General features: G+C 46.0%; 5 non-coding genes across 5 annotated transcripts; all 5 read right to left on the reverse strand.

Moving 5' to 3' along the window:
* Positions 1 to 781: 781 nt before the first annotated feature.
* On the reverse strand, positions 782 to 853 carry TRNAC-GCA. Its single transcript has one exon. It is a non-coding gene; the product is annotated as a tRNA-Cys (tRNA).
* A 7,850-nt stretch (positions 854 to 8,703) lies between these two features.
* Positions 8,704 to 8,775, reverse strand: TRNAC-GCA. Its single transcript has one exon. It is a non-coding gene; the product is annotated as a tRNA-Cys (tRNA).
* A 1,353-nt stretch (positions 8,776 to 10,128) lies between these two features.
* TRNAC-GCA lies at positions 10,129 to 10,200 on the reverse strand. Its single transcript has one exon. It is a non-coding gene; the product is annotated as a tRNA-Cys (tRNA).
* A 954-nt stretch (positions 10,201 to 11,154) lies between these two features.
* TRNAC-GCA lies at positions 11,155 to 11,226 on the reverse strand. The gene has a single exon. It is a non-coding gene; the product is annotated as a tRNA-Cys (tRNA).
* Positions 11,227 to 15,348: 4,122 nt separating this feature from the next.
* Positions 15,349 to 15,420, reverse strand: TRNAC-GCA. The gene has a single exon. It is a non-coding gene; the product is annotated as a tRNA-Cys (tRNA).
* Positions 15,421 to 24,138: the final 8,718 nt, after the last annotated feature.

A 24,138-nucleotide genomic window follows, 5' to 3' on the forward strand; every position in this document is an offset into this window, starting at 1 on the left:
TGTTTCTCTGCTGCCTTTTCCCGCTGTCCGGCGTAAGGGGACTGAGGCTTTCTTGCTGTCAAATAATTTATTATGAGAATCTGTTTTAGCCCCTCGAAAGTGTAGATTTCTGTTGATCGGAGCCTGGGGGTGGCGAAATGCATTTTTGGGAGTTGGGAGAAAGGTCATAAAAGATGATTGGTGTAAGGCGTGATAGAAATCACGACTTGCACTCGTGACTCCCACGCCGAATCGCGGAACTCACAATGAATTCTGAGATAGTCTACCAACCTGCTCAGCGGCTCGTTCTCCAAACCACAGAAAGTCATTAACTCTTTAGTTTTGAGACGGGGGATATAATTCACCGGTCCCTTAAGCAGAAGTTTACTTGTAAAGCTTGAGTAAGACATACGATTGTCTTTAATAGTTCCTCATTGTGCCCGTGAACATGTGGAGAGGGACCCACCCTCCAAGCCGCAGCTCCCAGCCCTTTGGCTTGGAAAGAGAAGATCCCTTCCACCGCGTTCACAGAATGCCTGAATTGAGAAGGGGGAGCATTGAGGACACGAAGGCAAGGACAATGACTGTTCCTGGAAGATACTGTTAACGTCGGGTCACTGATGATGCCCACTTAGGGGTGAATCAGAGGAGACCCGGAACACAGGGAGCTGGGCAGACAGAGCAACTATGGTAATAAGCGTCACCGTTTGATGGTTTCGGGGAGAAAACAACTTTACATTGATGTCTATTAAGGAAGAGGAAGTTTTAAAAAATGCAGCATCAATTTAAATTAGGACTAAATAGGGGGCACCCAGATTTGAACTGGGGACCTCTTGATCTGCAGTCAAATGCTCTACCCCTGAGCTATACCCCCTTCCGCTATGGTGTGACTTAATTAATATCCTTCATCTGTGCAGCCACAGCCGGACTGCCTATAAAGTGATGAGTAACCCCTTTGGCAGGACCTCTCTCGGGAACCGCGGGGCCTGCTGCAGTGAAAACTCGCCAACATGCTGCATAACAAGCAGCCCCCCTCAAAAGCCCTGCAGCCCGTGCCCTCCTGGCTTACAGCCCCCGGGTGCAGGCAGCAGCCTGGAGAAGTTTCGACACTGGCCGGCAGAATGGCCTGCGGAGGCAGACCCCTGTGCCCGTCCTGGTGAGTACCGGAAAACCAGAAACTTGACATGACAGTGTGTCCAAACCGACGTCATGAGGGCCTGACCCTCACCACCCTTGTGGGCTGACGTTCGGTTCAGGGTACTCTCCACCAAACCACAGGCTAGGACACAAGACGATCCTCCCAGCAGCCACTTCTTCGGTTAATATAGACCGAGGAGGATCCCCTCCAAGAAGTCGTCAGCAGTAGGTGGTGACGGAGATTTAGGAATCCCCAAAAGTATGAATTTGAGGACCAAGAAATGTTACTAGAAAAGATCCCCCTTTGACCCGGAGGCATTCTGATCTGTGGGCGGTGCCCGATCACATCTAGAAGATACACTTACTTTCATTAGCGCTTCGCATCTCCAGCCGTGCCAAGTTCCTGCTCCCACTGCTGTCACGGGAGCTGGCGAACTTTCTCTTCTGCAAACCGTCTCTCCCCACTACTGGCATTTCCCTCCCCACCAGCCTTTCCCTTGGAGGCCTGGCGATCTCCTCAGAAGCCTACTCGAAGCTTCTCTTCTCCCCTCCCGGCCAGGAGGCTGCAGAAACGCTCATCTCTACACTGATTTCTACCGTAATGCTAAAGTCCTCAGGCGTTCTTGTTTCTGCCAAAGATGGGTGGACTGCCAGGTCAAATGGAAGGATTCATGAGGCTGCAAGAGCACAGAACTCCCCAGAGGCCAGAGACTGGGTGCCAGCAAGAGCCCCGGAAGTAAGGATTAGGGTGGCCTGCAGTGTCAGTAGTACAAGCGTGAGGGGGCCGTTCCGGGGATGGAGCCTCAGGCCCCACACATGGTGGGCAATCAGAAACTAGACTGGTTTGCTTAAAGACAGCACTTAGGAAGGGCTAAGCTCTTAAGGAGCAAGGGATTCGAAGACAAGAAAGAGAAAAGCAACCCCAAGCACCCACAGCCCCTGGCCGGCTGACTTGCTTGGGCCCTGAGCGGGCACGTCTTCATCTGGTCTGAAAAGCTACAGGGAGTTATTTTCATTCTCGCTGGACTCGGGTGGATGGTGCCCCAGGTTCCTAGTCAAATGAAAATCCTCCCTGAAGGAAGGCACCAGGAAACAAGCTTCCTAGAACTCCCACGGGCGGGTTTTAACAAATCTAAGTGTGTGAGAAGCAGCGCAGCACGGAGGCCCGAGGCACGGAGTCCGGAGACGGAGAGCCTGATCCAAGTCCTGCCGCAGCCGTGAGACCTCGGCCGGTTACTTCCCTCTCTAGGCCTCGCTGCATGGGCTATAAAATGGTAATAACATATACCTGATGAACTGGTCTGTAGATTAAATGAGTTAATCCACGTAAAACACTTGAACCAGGACTGGCACATAGGAAGTTCCATGTCACTGTTTGCCAAACAAATTTAAAAACGCACGAGGAAACTAGTTGACATTCGTGAGAGTTGACGGAACAGGAAACATCGGAACTGGACCTGCAATGACTCCACCTTTGAAAGTATTTGAATAAATCAAAGAGGATCTTAAAAGAGAGAAATGAAATCTAAACTGAGGAGCAAAAGGCTCAGACATGGTCACATATATTGGAAAAACCAATCAAGACATTCTTGAAATGTAATTAACTTGGTTTTACTTCCTATTAAAGTGTAACTTGCACAAAGCACACAAATCTTAAATGTACAGCCCACTGAATGTTGACATATACACACACCCAAAACCACCGCCCAAATCAAGACACAGAAAATCCCTAGCACCTCATAGGGTTCCCCTACCCCCCTTCCCCACTGCCCCCCTCTCCCCAAAGATAACCACCATTCTGTCGCCATGGATTAGTTTTGCCTGTTCTTGGATTTATTCTTTTGAGTCTATGTCTTTCACCCAACCTCAGGTTTCTAAGATTAGTGCGTGTTTGGCCACTATAACAGTACTGTGTTCTTTTTTTATTCCTGTTTAGCATTCCATTGTAGGACTACCTCATGATTTATTTATCTATGCTACTGCTGATGGACATTCTAGCTGTTTCCAGCAGGGAGCTCTTAAGAGAAAGGCTGGTATGAAGCTTCTTAGATGTACATGTGCACTTCAAGTATATAGCTTGGAATAGATTTGCTGAATAAGAGAGCATTCATATTTTCAACTCTAACTGATAATGGCAGACAGTTTTCTGAAGTGGACCTATCCAATTGCACTACTACCGGCGGCGTGAGAGAGTTACTACGGCTCTACATCCACACAATGCTCAGTACCTTCAGTCTTCTCCACTCTAACCATCCTGGTGAGAATCTAGTGGCATCTTCTTGTGGCTTCAATTGCATCTCCCCAAAGACTAATGACATTTGAGCATCTTCTCACATCCCGGTTGATCATTTGGGTGTCTACTTTTGTGAAGGGCCTGTTCAAATCTCTTGTTCATTTTTCTATAGGGTTGTCTGTATTCTTCTTATTGTTTTGCCCAAGTTCTTTATATGTTTTGGATACAAACCCTTCATCGGTTATATGTATCCATGTATATCATGTATTTACAAGGAAGTTTGGAGGACCACGTAAGAGTCAAAGTTTTGGTGAAGGAAATGCCTTTGTTGGAAGACAAGAGAGTGAAGAGCTTTGCCGTTCATTGGATAGGAAGTTGGTATATTGGCACCTCTATCAGTTAAAATCTTGGATTTTGGGGTGTCTGGGTAGCACAGTCGTTAAGCGTCTGCCTTCGGCTCAGGGTGTGATCCTGGCGTTCCGGGACCGAGTCCTACATCGGGCTCCTCCGCTGGGAGCCTGCTCCTTCCTCTCCCACTCCCCTGCTGTGTTCCCTCTCTCGCTGGCTCTCTGTCAAATAAATAAAACAAAATCTTTAAAAAAAAAAATCTTGGATTTTTCCACTGACCCAGCTCAGTCCTGCTAAATTCACTCACTCACTCTGTATAAGTTGTATTGTCCCAGGAAGTTTTCCATGCCATCTGAATATTATATTTTATTGGCACAAAGTCATTCCTAATATAATCCCATGATCTTTTTAATGTCTTTGGAAAGTGTAATAATGTATCCTTTCAAATATCTCTTATGTTGGTTATTAGTGGTTTCTCTTTTTCCTTTATCAGTCTTGTCTGGGTGATCATTTTCATTATTTGTTTTAAAGGGCAACTTTTGCTTCATTGGCCCTATTTCTTATATATTTGTTTTCTATTTAATTAATTAATGCTTTCATTAATTTGTCTTTATTACTTTATTTTTCCTTTGGCTTTACTTTCAATATTTTTCATTTTTTTAATTTTTAATTTTTTAGAGAGGGTGGGGCGGGTGCAGAGGGAGAGTGAGAGAGAATCCCAAGCAGACTCCATGCCTACCCAGCATGTGAGTCCGACATAGGGCTGGATCTCACGACCCTGAGATCACGACCTGAGCCGAAATCAGGAGTCAGTCGCTCAACCAACTGAGCCACTCAGGCGCCCCTTTACTGTCCCTTTTATATTTTGGGGGGGATAGATGAAGAATTAGTTAATTTTCACCTTGTCTTTTCATAATGCTGTGGGTGCAGGAAGGTGTTAAATTGCCCTCTGCACACTGCTATGGCTGCAACTGACAAGCTTCAATATCTGGTATGTTCATAATTGTGTAGTTCAAATATTTTCTAACTTTTAACTCAATTGAAATTTCCCTTTTGGCCCCTGGATTATTTAGAAGTATAGTTTTTAATTTCTAAGAAGATGGGGATTTTCTAATTATTTGTTAGGTTTTCCCGTTATTTATTGTTACTTGAATTTTAATTTAATTTGGCCAGAATACATACTCATTGTGATTGAAATACTTTGGAATTTCTTAAGACTTGCTTTACACTCAGAATACGGTCAATTTGTGTGAATGTTCCATGAGCGATTGGGGGGAAAATGCATGTTCTTTAATCGCTGAGTGTAAGGTTCTTTATGTGTTAATTAGGTCCTGTTTGTTAATCATGTTGTTCAGATCTTTTGTATCTTTCTGATATTATCTCTGCTCATCCTATCAATTCACAAAAGAGGGTTTCAAAGATCTCTCCCACGACTAGAAAGTTGTTCATTTCTCCTTTTAATCTGTTATTTTTTGCTTCATATGTTTTGAGGCTTTGTTTTCAGGTGCATCAAATTTAGAACTGTGGTACCTAACTGGTGAATTGAACTTTTTATCAATACAAAATGACCATCTTTATCTCTTATAATGATTTTTTTTAAAGATTTTATTTATTTATTCGTTCAACAGAGATAGAGACAGCCAGCAAGAGAGGGAACTCAAGCAGGGGGAGTGGGAGAGGAAGAAGCAGACTCATAGCGGAAGAGCCTGATGTGGGGCTCGATCCCAGGACGCCGGGATCACGCCCTGAGCCAAAGGCAGACGCTTAACCGCTGTGCCACCCAGGCGCCCCTCTTATAATGATTTTTGCCTCAAAAACTATTTGTCTGGTATTAATATAGCTACATGATATATAGTTGTCATAGTTACATCTTTCTGTCCTTTTATTTTTCAGATATTTATATCCTTATATTTTCTACCTATCTCTTGTGAACCTCCTATAGTTGTTTTTTTTATCCAGTTACATTCTTTGTCTTTTTATTGTAGTATTTTATACATTTATATTTAATGTTAATACTGACAACATTTTGGTTTAAATTGTCTATCTTCTTTGTCCTTCAAGTTTTAGGTTCTTTTGCTCTCTTTTACTGTCTTCTTTTGGCAACTATAGGAAGAGACCCCGGGAGTTGAGAGATGAGATCCCTGCACCGTGGAATGTAACTGGTAAAAATCCGCAAGAGTCCATGGAGCTAACAGATTTCTTTTTTTTTTTTTAAGATTTTATTTATTTATTTGACAGAGATAGAGACAGCCAGCGAGAGAGGGAACACAAGCAGGGGGAGTGGGAGAGGAAGAAGCAGGCTCCTAGCAGAGGAGCCTGATGTGGGGCTTGATCCCATAATGCCAGGATCACACCTGAGCCGAAGGCAGACGCTTATCCGCTGTGCCACCCAGGCGCACCCTAACAGATTTCTCTTGCTGATAGGATCACACAAAAGATGGTGAGTGTGGGGCTGACAGACCCTGGAATCAAAGTGTAAGCAAGGGAACCAGCAACCTTGTCTGCTATTGAGAGTGACCTAGACTCCTTGGATTGGCACTTGCCTAGAATAAAAAGCAAGGAGCTAGAGAATAAAATCATTAGCACTTCTCCTGTGCTGACCTGGGTGGGGACAAGTGTCTCTAGGGGACAGCAATTTTCTCACTCTCCACCAAAGGTGGACTCACAGAGGTGCAGAACCCGATCACAGCTCCAATAAAGCTACACCCCTTTCCCACAGCAGACCCTCTGACTCCTTTATTTCGATTACAGGCTCATCAGGGACATGCTCCCCTCCCCCACTACTATGCCCTCATTCCAGCACAAGACGCTACCCCTGCTTAACACACAGGACAGAAGAAGCCAGACCACAGCTCTTTGCTTTCCCGCCACACCTCAGAGACCCCTCTCTTCACCTCTCCTTTCCCATTCTTCTCAAAGAGAACACGCCCTTCCTCCCTTCCAAGTAAACCACTCCATCCGTACTCTGGTCCCCACGACAGAACTGACTCAGTTCTTTCTTCATCTTGTTCTTTCCCCTGACCAAAAGCCTGCTCTGATCTCTAGCCTAAATTAGATTAGGCTTCTCACCTTCCCTGTACCTACTCTGTGTTGCTCTTTCTGGACAAATGTAGTCCTCAGTATCCGACTCTACGTTCTCACACTATTCCTCGTCCCATACACCTCATCTGTCACCAAGTCCTGTATATTTTATCCGGAAAGTTTCTCTGGAATTCCTTTTCTCCTCTGCTCTGCTTCCTTACTCCATCTGTGTCACTGGGCAAGTTCTTTAACTCTGTTAGCTTCAGTTTCCTCGTCTCAAATGGGGATGAGTTTCTTGTGACAAATACAGTGAACTTCAGATAAACTGCCTGGCATGGTACTAGCACATAGTAGGTGCTCAAAAAATAATACCGCTTAAGGAAGGGTCTTTTGGCAAACTTGGTCATGTAGGCATTCTCTGTAATGTCTCCTAAATGATGTCCTGAAATGAAGAGACTGGCCTTGCTGCTGCTTTGCAATCTGTAGGACTCCCTGGGACCCACAGAACAAAGTCTGAATTCTGAAACCTCCCTTACAAACACACTCTCCTCTGTTGAACGTCCACGTCTGACTTTAGGTCACAGTCATGTACCCTCTATCCTGTCCCCTGCATAGTCATCGTGCACACACACACACACACACACACACACACACACACACTTCCAACCTCCTCCAGGTGCACACACACACCCCTGCATGCATGATCACACACACACGTGCACCCACTCTGCACACACAGGTACTTACAAATGTGCACCATGCATACATTTTAGACCCAGAAAGCACTCCAACACATGGCATCTTTGTTTCTTTGTGCGTGTGTTTCCCACGCACGGCCTGATATTCACCGTCCAGACCCACCTGACCCCACCATCTCTGTAGAGCCCTCACCGAGTCAGCCCGGAGTGGCCAGGCTCCTTTCTAGCAAATCATTCTTCCCCACAAGAAGGAAAGCCTCTGAAAAGAGGGAGGAAAGAAAACGTCTGGCTAGATTTCACTCACCTCTGGACCCCCAGGCCTGGCCTCTTGCTTGGCACAAGAAGCATTTGAGGAATTTAACGAAGCGGGGCCGATTGCTCTCTGGGGTTTTGTCCAGCCCCGGGGGAGAGAGAGAGATGGGGGAGGGGAGGCTGCAGGGCTGCTGCCAGAGGGCTCCCAGGTGTCCCAGGGGGACCCAGGGGCAGGGGGAGTACGCAGCAGAAAGACAGATGCATTTTCAGTGGGCAGGCTGCCTGCTGCCTACGGGTCAACCCTGCTTATTCGGGAGGACAAAATCACCGGTGTGGCTTCAACGTAGAAAAGGCACTTGTTGGGAAGACACACTCATTCCTCTGTGCAGTGACAGGACACTTAATAGCTTAGATCTAGTACACTAGACAGGGGACTGAGAGGTCTCTGGATCACATCTCCATGCCCACTACTCTCTCGCCATTCTATTCATCGAACTGCTGTTAAATGTCAAGACCCTTTTCCCTCAGTAAGTGGGTGAGCGGTGACCAGGAACCTTCTGGACGGAGGCAAGGTTCTAGCTCTGAGTCTTTGTCTGACTCAGGAGCTCACAGCCTTTTCAACACCAGGCAACTTTTCTCCCAATTCCATGGGTCTCCAAGGTGGCCAGGGGAATCTGTTTGAGACATCAAACTTTACTCCCACTAGCTAGTAGACTCAGAAGGCCTGCAGAAGATAGCCAAGTACTTGACCTTGGAAATAGGAGAAAGAGTGGCAAAAAGAGAAAAAGAGGATCATTGGATGTGTGTTATAGGTTGACTGGCTGTGTGTGAGGCTCAGAGGAGGGAGCATGGCCTTGTACTGCAGCTGTGTGAGAAGCCAAGACCTCCCTCACCTGGTCTCTCCTCAAACACACCAGGCCCTGAGAGTCCTAAGTGACAGGAACCTAAGCCTCTGCAGGAACCCTGCAGACCGGAATGCAGGATGCCATAGCCCATTGCAATCCTATTGCAATGAAAACCCTTGGCACATAAATAAGGGGGCACCTGGATTTGAACCAGGGACCTCTTGATCTGCAGTCAAATGCTCTACCCCTGAGCTATACCCCCAGGTTGCAAATACTGCATAATTAATACTTCTCATCTGTTTGGTAACACTCAGCACTGCAAAAGGAAATCATGGCCCCCTTCCAGGACTGACTTTCTGGAAGTTGCCAGACCTGATTCATGGTAAGACATCCTCCCTCAGCCCTGTGGCTTCCCAGGCCTCAGTCCCTGGTGAGGTCATTAGCAAGGAAAAGAGGAGAGAGCTGCCTGAAAAACCCCCAACCCATTGCCTTTTTGATTTAGCCCAAGACCTGGCCAACATGTCACCAAAGACGGGTTCAGATTTTTTCCTTGGTTTTCACCAGGCACCAAAAGATTACCCTTTCTCCATCAAAACTGCAGACCTAGCCTCCCTGGCCACTTTGATTCAAGGGGAGCAGGCAAGCTCAGGTGTAACCACACTGCCATTCAACATGCTTCCGCTCCCTTAATGTTTCCAGGAAGCTGTAGAGGGTGGCCTCTATCTTTCACTGGCCCTGGAGTCCACAGACAGAAATGGGCTGCTGTTTCGAATGCTATGAGCTCAACAGAGATTCAGGGCTTTTATTACATAATTTGGGCCTATAGGAACAATTCTTTAGAGACTGGAAAGAAATTCAAGTAGCATAAGAAGCCCTGTGGACCCCCTCCTAGCCGGGAATCAGCTTGTACCAATCATAGCATCTCTGCCACAGGGAACAGAGACAAGCACCCCCTCGCCACTGCTGGCCTGGTTCTATGAACTTCTCCAGAGGATACTGGTCCTAGAGTTTCATATCCACTGGAAAGAGTAACTCAACATCCACTAAGACCAAAATCATTGCCTTCAGCAGACATTCTCCAAAATAATACAATAATGCAAGGACTCACAAGCCACCATCTGTTCATTTACCTGAGGGCAGATTTGCAGCTAATAATAAAAACTGACATCTGTGTACTAGGTATTGTTCTACATGCTTTAAATTCTCTCTCTCTCTCTCTCTCACACACACACACACACACACACTCTATGAGGCGGTACTATTATTATCCCCCATTTTATAGACACAAAATCTGAGGCACAAGGGAGATTGAGCAACTTATCTGAGGTGACACTCCCTACCTCCCCCCAGTGACCCTTAGAATCAAACCAGACTTCCCACCAGAAGTTTTGAGGTCTTCCTATTGCTGCTAGATGTATGCAAGGAAAACTTGTGTTCACAACTCTGAAGTTTGGCAAAGTGCTTGACACCCGCCAATAGTTGGTGTTCAGTGATTCAGTGAGTGTAACTGGACCATCTGTGCACAGCCTCCTGGCCCCTTTCTTCTTAACTGGGAGCCTAAAGGAAGAGGGACTGGGAGGCAGGGGGAAGGACTATCCAAACTTGCACATAAATAAGGGGGCATCTGGATTTGAACCAGGGACCTCTTGATCTGCAGTCAAATGCTCTACCCCTGAGCTATACCCCCAGGCTACAGATACTGCATAATTAATACTTCTCATCTGTTTGGTAACACTCAGCACTGCAAAAGGAAATCATGGCCCCCTTCTGGGGCTGACTTTCTGGAAGTTGTGAGACCTGGTTCATGGTAAGACATCCTCCCTCAGCCCTGTGGCTTCCCAGACCTCAGTCCCTAGTGGGGTCATTAGCAAGGAAAAGAGGAGATAAACCACCTGAAGAACTCCCAACCCATCTCCCATTGCCTTTTTGATTTAGCCCAAGACCTGGTCAACTGTCTCCAAAATTACCCACCCCGTCGGGGCTCCCAGCCCTTCACTTTTCTCCCTTCAGTGAAGACAGAAATGGACTCTAATTCAGACAGTGTTGCAGAGCGCCAGTAGTTGGGGAGCAACACTTGTCTGTCTCTCTTGTTAGAGTAGCTAAGCCAGACTTTAGACCCAGAAGGTTGAAGAAAGTACGTGAGTGAGCTCTGGTGTGGGAAAAAACAGATCCCCAGAGGGAAGTGTCTATCCTACATGGAGAGAACCTGGGTGCTACGATTTGTCTCTGTAGGTCTCTCCATAACTCCACTGTGCCAAACTGGTTTTGGTAGGAAGGAGGGGTGAGGGTGATGATTTAAGGTTACCATTTACTCTCTGATCCTGGAAGTCTGTTGTATCTACTCCGGTCTGCCCTGGAAAAGGCCAGCAGAATTCCCAGCATACATCCCTGTCTTCTCTTTGAAGACCCAATAAGAGTTGAAGAAATTAGGTATATACAGAAAGGGGGGAAAGCTAGATTCCAAGAGGAAGAGGGATACCTAGAGCATTGGTCTAGGCAAACATACAAGGGGCAATCCACCCAGATTGCCATTGTGCAAGGGCTGACCTATGGCTTCTGATTTTAGGAAGGATCATAATTAGTATGAATGAAAGGAAATTGGAATATGGGCAACAGCTGTGAAGAGGAAAACCAATAGGGAAGGGGGCACCTGGATTTGAACCAGGGACCTCTTGATCTGCAGTCAAATGCTCTACCCCTGAGCTATACCCCCCTGCTTGGCATGGAAGTCTAATAAGCACCTTTCACCTTCATAGTCACACCCAGAACTCCTATAACACATTGGGAGTTTCTACATGTCTCTAGAGAGCTGATAAAAACCAGCAATTTATTCCTCCATAAACTCACCCCAGAGAGGTCCTCGCCCAGTCCCCAGAGCCCCCAGCCTCACCCCACCGCACGCCTGCATCTTCCGCTGTTCTTCAGTCTGTGGTGACAGCAGCAGCCCGAAGGAGCATTGACTTTAACTACTGGAAGGGCTTTTAAGATTCACTTGTCTGTGTTTCTCTTATTTTACACCACAGAACAGCAGCTTGAAGAGATCCTGCCTGACCTCTTTGGAGACACATGCAGTACTTACATCTGAAGATGTCTCTCCAGTATGTGCGTCTATTCATCAAACCTGCAGGGTGGTGTTGGGGGCAGCTGGGGGGCGGTTAGTGAGATTTCCAGTCCCTGACCTGGATCAAGGAGTTGTCCTCGAACCACCATGGAGACATGGAGACATGAGAACTACGCAGAGCTTCTGGATTCCAGCCAGGGAACTTCTGAGCTACAGTGAAAAGCTCTACCCTGAGCTACACCTCTACCCACAGAACATGGATGCTTTTAATATTGTGTTTTGTGTTTTTATTGAAGGATCTTGTGCAGTTATTTTTAAAAGTCAAACATTGTTTTTAAAGCTTATCACAAAAAAACTCAATCCTTTGTGTCTCCCTCCTGCCACCCACAGGCAACCACCCTCTACCATTTCGTCTGTTTCTTTTAGTCTATTTGCTGCCACGATTTCAAGTAATATAAATATGCCATAATATACAATATCTAACTTAATCAAGTTTAGACATCAACTGTCTTACTTTTATGATGAAGATTATAACTTATGTGCCTCCTTCCCCTCTCAGTTCCGTATTATAACTGCATCTCGGCTTTTGGTTAAGTAATTTTCTATGTTTCTATGTTTAATATTTTCGTTATTAGTTAATAGTGTTCACAGTGCTAAGTGGAACTAAGAATTCTGGTAAAACTTTTTGTTTTTCCTGAAGTTAGTATTAACCTCATGTTTCAATTGCTTAGTTTTCTTTGAATATTTAAGGTTTCCCACAAACTTTAATCACTCCCTAGCTACCAGAAGAGCCAAAATGAACTCTGAGGAAGCAGTTCTAGCTTCTTCATCCCCAGTCCCTCCTGGCTGATGTGGATGTCAGGGATGAGGAGGGCCTGCTAGTGAGCGGGGAGGCACACTGAGAACAAAGGAAAACCAACAGAACAAGACCCTGGGGCTCAACTTCCAGAAGAAGAGTGCGGATCAAGAGGTCTGTTTCAATTCCGAGTGCTCTTCATGTAGTCTGGCTTAACATCCACACAGATGGTTCTGAACTTCTCATTACTTTGCACCTGCTAGGTCCTGAATCTGTAAAGTCTACAAATAAAAACCACATGGGTTGGAACCTTGACAAAGCCCACTTCAGCCTCAGAAGGATGAGCTCCTCATGGCAAACTCCCCTCCTCTCCCTCCTGGCCCCACTCACAGGCCCTCATCCCAAACCATCTCTCGTTGTAAAGTCCTGATGAATGCAACTTCCCAGAGACTCCTGGCTTACCTTGAAAAGACACGTTTATGTCTTGGGCCCTCAGGAAATAATGTTGATTAAATAGTACCACCCGGTGCTCCCCTGGAGGAGAAAGGGCAGAGTGGTCTGGGGTGCAATGCAGTGTCTTTCCGACCAGAGTGGAGTGACCTGACCTCAGTGAGAGATGAATATTGATGCAGAGAACAGAGGGGTAAAAGAAAAGTCTGGAGGGCTGAGAAAGGATGGAGGGTTTCAGTGGACTAAAACCAAATTCCAAGCCCTGAATATAAAGCCCTTCAAACTCTGTCCCCTGCTCCCCTTGGAGCTTCAACCTGCTCCCTCCGCTCTTTGTCCCCAGGCATTCAGGACACCTCTGGGGGCACTTTATGTCCCACCTTTGCTTGCGTTCTTTCTCCTGTCCTGATTGCCCCTGCCTGCATCTCTGTAAGAGCCAAGGAGGCTTCCTGGAGGAGGCACCAGCTTGCTTCCACACTCTTCAAAACATGCAAAGAAACTGCCTTATGTCTTACAACATAATGGTATTTGTCCCTTAGGCTGATATTTTATGTGAGTAAGCAGATTGTAGCCACAATGATATTATTATTGACTATTATTATTTCTTTGTTTGGTGGGTGGAGAGGGGGAAACCTGCCAGGGATTATGCATGACTGGCTTTAGATTTTTGCTTTTAGTTGTTGCCTTTGAGTCTATGGAGAGGTCAAATAGGGTGAGAGGTTTCCTGGTGTCCTGAATAAGAATTTCAAGTGGAATAAAACAGAGCAGTAAATTGACACATTGCAGTCTTATCAGCTTGCAGGAATGGCTGGGTGAGAAGCACCCCCTGCCATGTGACCATGACATGGGCATATTGACCTGAAATGTGAACTCCCTTGAGGGACAACTGGTCCACCATCTAGATGCTGGCACAGAGTATAACTGAGCGCTAATTAGAATAGAACTGAAACCACTGCTTTTCCAGTCTGCCTCCGAGATTCCACCAGCCAGCATTAACGAACTCCCTGGTCACCTTATTCATCTTCCTGAGAAAGCATGTTGCAGCGTACTCACCCTCGTGGGCCCTGCCTGTCTCTGCTGCTCAGATGGAAAGCAGACGTCCCACAGTGCATTCCCGGGGTCCCTGTATGAATGCAGGGGGCAGAGAAGTAGCCCCAGGGTGGCGCAGGGCCTCACAAGCAAAGTGGCTCACAGCCCCTTGTCCGTAAAAGCCAGCTCCTGGCAGTCAGCATGCTCCCTGAAGGGCCCCCTGGCCGCCCTTCCTTTAGGCCCTCTGCTCTGGGCGCTCCCTGCAGAGGCAGCTCAGGGCAGAGCGGCTGGAGCCCCAGGGGTCTGCTGTGGGCACAGCCCGCTGCTCAGTAGGGATCAGTGCCTGCGAGAGGAGCCAAAGTTCCATTCTCGCCGCCACGGAGGTGGCCCTGTGTGGTGGAGGTGGGACGACCCACAGGAAAGGTGACGTCTGCAAGGCTCTAAGGGTAAATGTTAACAGGGGGCCTCGGTCAGTCCTGAAGAAGTTCGCCTGCAGCCACAAGAAGCTGGAGGGGCTTTCTGGCAAAGATCCACACCGTCTGGGCTCCCTTCTCTCCCTGCAGGGAGACTCAACTCCGTAGGACCCAGAGGTGAAAAGGCAGTCCTTCGTAAATAAAAACCTGAACAGGGGTAGGAGACACGTGGTTTGAAGGAGAGACCACTCGATCTGCAGGTAGACCCCCTGCCTCCTCTTGTGCCCCCACTTGTTCTAGCTGTCTCCTAAGCACCTGTGTCGCCCCATCAACACCTCTGTTTATTTTCAGTCAGTCCATGAGACCGGCTCCGCCACAGACTGGATCCGTTCCTGCTCACCTTCTCCTTCCCCCGCCCCAACCTCCTTCCACCTGGCAGTCCTGCAGCCCCCCAGAGCAGGACCAAGACATCTAAAGCCACTGATGTTACCCTAGAAAGACATTTAGAATGCTCCAGAACAGCAGTTGCTAAATGTAGCAACCCAGGAGAATCATCTAGTGTTTCTGTGATGTGGGTAGATGAAAAGAAAGAGGGTGTTAATGAGAAATAAAGCTCCTTGGGCCCCAGCTCAGACCAGTAAACCAGACTCTCTGGATTGAGGGCCTGGGAAATACATGCGTTTAACCATGTTCCCTGGTAATTCTCTTGCTCAGACACACCTTGGGTCCATATATCACCTTCACAACACAACGTGGTCATGGCTCGAACCACATTCCTGGTTCTGGGACTTTCCATTGTCCTAGCTCAAGAGGTGACTTAGAGAGGGGCGCCTGGGTGGCGTAGTCGTTAAGCGTCTGCCTTCGGCTCAGAGCGTGATCCTGGCGTTCTGGGATTGAGCCCCACATCAGGCTGCTCCGCTAGGAGCCTGTTTCTTCCTCTCCCACTCCCCCTGCTTGTGTTCCCTCTCTCGCTGGCTGTCTCTGTCAAATAAATAAATAAAATCTTTAAAAAAAAAAAAAGAGATGACTTAGAGAGCTTCCCTTCTATCCCCCACCGCTTTCACAAAGGACTAAAACTGAGATTGGGTCAGGGGGCACCTGGATTTGAACCAGGGACCTCTTGATCTGCAGTCAAATGCTCTACCCCTGAGCTATACCCCCTGCTTTGCTAAGAGTCTGATAAATACCTTTTCACCTGCATTGCAACATCCAGCTGCCTTGCGCACTGAAAATTCCATTTATTTTTAGAAAGTTCTGGAGATGTGGGAAGTATCCCTTCAGGAAATTAGCACCTTTTGGCCCTGTTCCTTCACATAGGTCTCCCCATTTAACTCTGGCTCCCAGAAACTTCTTTGCTCACAATCTTGCAGGCTCGTTTTTCTTAGCACCACTTTGAAGGCACTGCTTGAAAACTCATTGGGAAGAGCTGGACCCCTTCTGCCTTCCTCACTGTCCTCAGCAAGCCCCACCCTCTTGAGGCCTGCCTTCTGCACCCCCATCCCCCACACTGTTGAATGGGGGCGGGGGGTTGTTGCTCGTCTCCTTTCTGCTCTGTCTTCTCACCACAGTGACCTCCTGGCTGTTGGCAGGGTCCTGATTAAACCCAAAGTACTGGAATTATTTAGCCAGAGAGGTTGCAACCCGCATCCTGGAAGGGGACGCCCGGGAAGCTGCCCCAACTGTCCCAAGGAGCCTCCCTCCAGAAGGTCAGCCCAGCTGGAACAGCAGGCACTGTGCCCGAGAACCAAGACCAGAGATGCCTCTGCTGGACGGACCCCTGTCCTGAGGCACAGCGCGGCAGCCCTAGCAAGCGAACCTGGCAGGCCCCCGGCCAACACACCTCCAAGATCAAAAGGCCATTGATCTCAAAAGCTCGGAGAGAGGACACTGCCCAGAGGGCCACAGAGGCCGTGAGAGTGCCTGGCGTGTGTGTCAGGGAAACCCATGCTCGCGGAGCACAGACTTGCAAAGGAAAGCCCAGGGTGGGGAGTATCTCCCCATTATTCCTTCAGTCAAGTTCAGTGCCTTAGGTTTATGCCACAGGTAGTAAGTCCTCCTTGTTGAAAAAATAAAAAGCAATGTCTCCGCATCTTTCTGCAGTGCCCACCGCGACGTGAAGCATAAAAGTTAGCAGGCGATAAACCTGTTGGACGGAGGGACAGAGAGCAAACTTCACAAAGGCGTCTAAGTACGGAATAAACACAGATTATCTGAGGCGCCCCCAGCCAAGCGAACACTGCTGGTGTTCTGATGTCCGTTCCTTCAAACTTCGGCACCTCCATTCCCCCAAGTCGGGGCGCTCCTCTCTATTGCCAGAGATGAGCCGGTTCACGGCCACAGGATGACCTTACCAGCGGCTCTCCCTTGCTGGTCTTCTGGCTCTCTTAGCAATATTCTCCTCTCTTACTGAGAAGGGAAAAGGCAGGGAAGGAACCTGAGAAAGCCCCATACTAAAATTCCTCTTGTTGGAAAAAAAAAAAAAAAGACACAAAATCCATTAGGAGGGCGTCAACAACAACAAAAATCCACCTCCATGGATCATGATACTCGGTAGGGCGATGTTGGAAGCCTTCTCTCGAGAGCTGGAAACAAGGCAAGGATTGTACCTAAAACCAGAGACGGTGTGTCAGGGCAAAAAAAAGGGGAGGGGAATGGAATGGAAGAAACAAAGCACTCATTATTCATGGATACTATGATTATCTCGATGGAAAATAACCTACAAATTATTTGAATTACCAAGTTTAATAAACTTCAAGATAAAACATAAAATTATTAAAATCAAATCTACTTCTATACATCAGAAATGAAGAATTAGAAATAAAATATTTGAAAAGATGTCATGTAAAATAGTAACAAAAATACAGGATCCCTAGGAATAAATATAAGCTGTACAAAACCTTTTTTTTTTTTAAGATTTTATTTATTCATTTGAGAGAGAGAGAGAGTGTGAGCGCACGAGCAGGGGGGAGGTGCAGGAAGAAGCAGACCAGGATCCCGAGACCATGACCTGAGCTGACTGAGCCACCCAGGCGCCCCCAAAACCTTTGCTTACACTATTTTAAAGTTTCCTTAAAAGGCATTAAAGGAGACCTAAGCAAACGAGGAAATATGCTATGTTTTTGGCTAGGACAAAACAATAATTTGATAAAAATGTTAATGTTCCCCAAATTCATCTGTAGTCTTAATGCAATTTCAAGCGAAATCCCAATCATGATTTTCATAGTGCTTGACACTCGAGTGCTAAAGGTTAAGCGGGAAGAGAAAGAGCTGGGGACAGCTAGGGTTTTCCTAAAGAAAACGAGCTAGACAAGGAAACTAGACCTATCAGCTATGGAAACTTATAAAGCTGTAAGGCAGTGTAGCATTGGCACAAGGACAAACAGACAAGACCAATAAAGCAGGATAAAGATTCCAGAAACGGAGCCATTGGTAGAGAGAAACTTGCTATATGGGGAGGTGGCGTGGGGGGCAGAGCCGTGGGAAGGGATGTGCTTTCCGGTACACGGTGCCAGGACCACCGGATATCCGTACACAGAATAAACCCCAGGTGGATCAAAGACTTAAATATAAAAGACAAATCTTTTAAACTTTGGAAGAAAACATAAGAGAAAAACCTTTAAGGTACTTGGCGTAGGAGAAGGGTGTCTTCCTTAAGACACACACATAAAAACCATGAATAAAGGACCGACGATGCACTCTAGCTCCCTAAAATGAAGACCTTCTCTGTACTAAAAGCCTCCAGAAAGAAAGTGAAAAGGTGAGTCACATATCAGGAGAGATCTGCCCATGAAGGTACAGTCAGAAATCAGAAACAACACTGGGCATTTCCACGGAGAGAATGTAAAGTGGGGAATTGGTTCAGTCGTCCTCAGGACGTGCAAGCGAAGAGAAGGAACCGCAGGGCAACGCAGGCTTCTAACCGCAGGAGCTGAGAGGAGAAAAGGAAGGAGCTTGCAGTTTTCAGAATGGAGAAGCCTGGAGGCCGGGCTCTGGAGAGTGGGGGCTCACACTGGCCGGGATGGGGTGCTGGTGGCTCAGGAGCTCCGGGCCGGCTCCTGGGGGAGCACTGCCGGTCAGACTGGTTCAGGAGAGCCCAAAGAAGGTCGGCAAGCGGAACCTACGCGGCCGTGCGCAGAGGATCAGCGGGGGCTACCCTGGCGGGAACAAGAGGAACAAAGCACGCTCTGATTGCCTTCTGTTCCGCTAGCTTACTTTGCATTTTCTAGTACGGTATAAAAGTGGAATTACACTTTATGTCCTTTTTTGTCTAGCTTCTTTCACTCAGAAATGTTTTGAGATTTGTCCCTGTTGTCGTTATGTGCCAATAGCTCATTTCTTTCCCTTGCCGGGTACTGTTCTAGCATAGAGCTCTATTAATGCTCACCGCTCACCTGTTCTGGTCTTTTCTGTTATTTCCGGTCTTTGGCTATCATCAATACAGCTTCTTACAAACATTCACGGGCAAATCTTTGGATAGAGACTTTCATTTCTCTTGGCTAAATACATCCGAGTGGAATGACTGGACCCAAGTGGTGGTGACATTTTACAGTCTGACCAAGGGCATCCGTGTTCCACATCCTTGCCAACACTTGGTAGGCTCAGTCTTTTTAGTTTTAGCTATTCTAATGGGTGTGCCATTATATGAGGTGGTTTTAATCTCATTGTGCTTTCAGTTTGCAGTTCTCTAATGACTAGTAATATCGAGCACCTTTGCATGTGTTTGGTACAGATGGAACTACTTCCCCAGAATCATTCCCTAGTGTAGGTCAAGTGACAGTTGGCCAAAGGAACTTGAGGTGGAAGTGAGGCAGCGGCCATGACGCTCGGAAAGACGGGTGGTTTGGTGCTGGGACACACAGACACAGGTGTCGGCAGGTCCCGGCTTACCTGTGCTCCCCGCTGCTGTGTCCAGCTTTCCTTCCCAGCCACCAGCACCGTCTATCACCAGTAGCCCCAAGGCAGCCACCAGACACCTGCCCGAGCACAAGAAGTGGTAGCTAAGCAGAAGTGGTAATTTTCCACCAAGTTTTCGCCAGCCCCTTCCAGGTCCCATCCTAGTGGCAGAGTGGTTGGCCTCCCAGATTCCCCTTCATCTCTGTTCCCACCTTGCTGTGCGTGACCATCTTCGATCCTCCAACTCCCTCTCCTGGACTGTTACGTCTACCAGCTCATCATGTAATTGTGCAAAGTCTTGTTTCTATGATAATTCCCTTATTCAGTAGTACTTACAGTGAGGGGCACCTGGGTGGCTGAGTTGGTTAAGCTTTTGACTTTGGCTGAGGTCATGGTCTCCGAGTCCTGGGATCAAGCCCGGCATTGGGCTCTCTGCTCAGCGGGGAGTCTGCTTCTCCCACTCCGTCTCCCTCTGTGCGCTCTCTCCCTCTCTCTCTCAAATAAATAAATAAAATCTTTTTTTTTTAAATATAAGAATACTTACAGTGATTCCACTGTTCTGATTAAATACCGGCTGGCACATTCCAGTGGGTTTATTTTTTAAACTTTTTTATTCATGTAGGAAACATACAAAAATGCACCAATTATAAGTGTTCATCTTTATGAATTACAAAAAAAAACCACACCTGTGTAACCCAGGTAATCCAGATCGAGAAATAGAACATTATTCAGAGGTGGATGGAAATGAGATGTGGAGGGCTGGAATAGGGAGTGGCTCTTCCCTGAACATACATTTTCACATTGCCTTGACTTTTGAATCATTTTAATGTTTTACATTAAAAAAAAATAAGTATGCGGAGATAAATCTAAAAATAAACATAAACAAAACCCCAAAACCTGACGGTATATCATATTGATACCATGACCACAAAAAGAAAACATCTGCAGTGCTGTGTATTCGAAGGGAAGAAAAGAGATATTGAACTACAATGAGACATTGAACTTCACTTGCTAAGTTGCTTTGGTATAACGTACAAAATCTATTTCTGAGCCAATAAGCAAATATATTGATGTTTGGGGGAACCAGGGCTCTAACTGTGGGGGGCAGGGGATACTGATGTAGAGTGGAGGAGGGCAAGGAACTGGAATTCCCCCTAGAGAGGGACTGGACTTGTCAGCAGCGGTGTGGATATACCCACGCACGTGCACACACAGGCACACACACATTTCCTGACCCTGCCTCTGGAAAGGGCTAGAAACAACGACGCGATGGCAATGAGCACTCCTCATGCTTGTATTGTGGTTACTAAATCCCATTAAAAGGAACCAGGAACTCTTAGAGAAATGGATGATTCCAGGGCCAGGCAGGAAACCTAAAAGGTGAATGACGCAGCATCTTGTGCCAGAGAGAGAGAGAGAGAGCTCCAACACTGTGAGTCCGTGTCAGCAGAACACAGGGCCTGCTTGAAAAGGTCTGGCGCTAGCTCAGTTTGGCACGATTTGAGCATCCAAACAAATAAAGATAAGAACGTGTTATGGCTCATTCAATGAAAGAGTCCACGAATCTGTGTTAATACTGTTTTTAAAAAACTTTAGGTGGAGAAAGGAAAACTGTTCTTTCCAAAAAAGCCCACTAATAAATGTAAAAGGACGGATAGAAATATCAAATCACCATTTTATAACCATCAGTGTAATAATTGATCTTGGGAACAATCAGTAATGGGTGCTGAATTTGCAAGGTGAGGATTGTTGGGGAAAAGGATATAGAAAAATCTGTCAAACAACATTTTAAGTGAATAATCAAATTCAGTCTCATCAACAGTGGAGCCATCGTTGCCTCTTGCTGTCATGCACGGACATAAGACAAACACGTATAACACACCTATATATAGACACATAAACGTAAATATAAATATAATATAACATAAAACCTGAGAAGGACAGAGTATCACCTAGGTAGTCATTTTGCCAAAATACTGAACTTCAAATAATGAGGAAACAATCAGACAAATCCTTCTCTCCAAAAGTAAACCACTATCCTGTTAACACATTTTTGGGCTATTTGTGGACTTTACATACTTTTGGTGAGAAAGAAAACAGAAGACTGGAGAAGTATTCTGGATTAAAGCAACCTAAAAACACGTGACCACCACATACACTGCACGAGCCTTGGCTGGACCCTATGTTGGAAATAAAAGACAGCTAACGATGACGTTATTGGGAGAATTGAGAAATACAGGACACAGACTGCATAATAAATGACTGGATCATATCATTGATAAGCTCCCCTCATGTGTCGTGGTTAGGTAGAATGCCTTTGTTCTTAGAAAATTCATGTTGGAATACTTAAGAGTGCCGGCATGTCTCCCACAAACTTTCTAATGAGTCAGAAAAAACCTCACACACACACACACACACACACACACAGAAAGAGAGAGAGAGCACAAGTGTGGCAAAATGTTAGCAACTGGTGACACCTGTAGAATAAAAACGTTCATTGTACCATTTTTATAACTTTTCCATAGATTTGAGATTTTTTGAAATAAAAAGTTAGGTTATGTTTAGCACTTCCCTTGTAAACAAAAAGAAGAAACATCATTACCAGCAACCCCAACACCCACGCCTGTGCCTCGTCCCCGTTGTTAACATCCTCTCTCCAAAGTAACTGCTATTCCAACTTCTGACCCCGTCTGTGGCCTATTTTTGGATTTTACGTGTCTTTCTCCCTTTGCTGTTTGTGATATCCAGCCACACTATTGTATGTGAGAGGGGTTTGTTTCCTTCCATAGCGGCATGGTATTCTGCTAAGTGAATATTCATTATCTAAGCTGCTGTCGAAGAAGGTTTAGGTGGTTGCCAGCTTAAGGCTATTACGAATAAGCAGCTAAGAAAATTCTTTTTTTTTTTAAGATTTTATTTATTTATTCGACAGAGATGAGACAGCCAGCGAGAGAGGGAACACAAGCAGGGGGAGTGGGAGAGGAAGAAGCAGGCTCCTAGCAGAGCTCCTAGCTCGATCCCATAACGCCGGGATCACACCCTGAGCCAAAGGCAGACGCTTAACCGCTGTGCCACCCAGGCGCCCCTAGAAAATTCTTGTGCCTGTCCTCGATGAACTCATGTACGCACTTCTGTTAGCAGCACAGTTGCTGGGTCATAGACATGCACCCGTTCTGTCTCAGTAGTTACTGACATAAAATTTTCCAGGGTGGTTGTATGGACCCATTTATTGGCCATTTGGACAATGTCTTCTGTGAAATGCCTGCTCCTCTCCCATTCTTCTATGGGGTTGCCTGTCTTTCTTCTCACGGATCTGTAGGCATTACTTTTATATTTGGATATAAACCCTTTGTTAATTATATGCATTGCAAATATCTTCTCTTTGACCTTCAGCTTTCTTAAAGCTGTTGTTGGATGAACTGAATCCTTAACTATGACGGTCTGATTTATCAGTATTCACCTGTATGTTTAGTGCTTTCTGCATTCTCTTTAGTAAATCGTTACATTTTCACCAGATCACAAAGATATTCTTTAAAGGTTTCTTCCAGAAACATATCATTTTATATTTTACATTCAGAGCTACAGTCTACCAGGAATTAATTTGGGAGTATGGGGTGAGAGTCTAGACCTTTTCGCAATGGGTATCCACTAACCCAGCCTCGCCCACTGGAAAAACCATTCTTTCCCTCACTATGTGCACCAAGTTTGTCATAAATCAGGTCCCCACGTATGTGTAGATCTGTTTTCTGGACTTTCTCTTTTGTTCCGTTGATTCATATACTTACTCGCCCATCACTACCACCCTGTCTGATGACTATATACACCCAACTTTGTTCCCCTTCCTGAGTGTATTGCTGTTCCTGGCCTTTTGCATGCCTATAAAAATTTTGGAATCCGTGTGTCAATATCCACAAAAAAAAGTATATGATTTTGGTTGAGATTATCCCAATCTATAAAGATGGGAAAAGAACTGCTACTGTTACTCTACTTAGCCCTTCATTCTACTAACTTAATATATCCCGCTACTTTCTAGGTCTTTAATTTTTCCCAGTGATGGTTTATAGGTTTCTGTAGAAATATATTGTACATCTTTGGTTATTTTTACTCCTCGGTAGTTGGGTTTTTGTATGTTATTGGAAATAGAATTGTGCGAAGTGTTTCTACCTTTTAAATTTCTGTCATATAGAAATAGAATTGATTTTTTATTGTCATCTTGTATCCAGCGACCTGGCAAATTCATTTCACCAATGGTTCATCTGAATATTCTTTTGGATTTTCTGCACACACAATACTACCAACTGTGATTAATGGCAATCTTATTTCTTCCTTTCTTATTATTTGTGCTTTCTTATTCATTTTTTTTTCTCTTCTCCTTACTGCACTAGCCAGGACCTTGGAAACATAGTTGAATAGAAATGGTAACTCTGGGGGTGCCTGGGTGGCGCAGTTGTTAGGCGTCTGCCTTCGGCTCAGGGTGTGATCTCAGCGTTCTGGGATCGAGCCCCACATCAGGCTCCTCCGCTATGAGCCTGCTTCTTCCTCTCCCACTCCCCCTGCTTGTGTTCCCTCTCTCGCTGCCTGTCTCTCTCTCTGTCAAATAAATAAATAAAATCTTTTAAAAAAGAAAAAAACGAAATGGTAACTCTGGATGTCCTTTCCTCTTTCCCAGTCTCAAAGGAGAGCCTTCCAGTATCTTCTTATGAAATGTGATGCTTACTAGGAAAGTCTTCTAACCGCCTTTATCAGGTTAATAACTTTGCCTTCCATGGAGGGCTGAATAATGGCCCCCAAAGATATCAAGTCCTAATCCTTGAAACCTGTAAATGTTTCCTTATATGGACAACAGGGTCTTGGCAGAGGTGATTAAGTTAAGGATCTTGAACTGGGAGATTATCCTGGAAAATCTGGGTGGCCCCAAATGCAATCACAAGTGTACTTATAAGAGAGAAGCAGAAGATTTGACGTGGACAAAAGAAGTGAGGGCAA

Source organism: Ursus maritimus, unplaced genomic scaffold, assembly GCF_017311325.1.
Source record: "Ursus maritimus isolate PB19 unplaced genomic scaffold, ASM1731132v1 scaffold_3, whole genome shotgun sequence".
Taxonomy (NCBI): domain Eukaryota; kingdom Metazoa; phylum Chordata; class Mammalia; order Carnivora; family Ursidae; genus Ursus; species Ursus maritimus.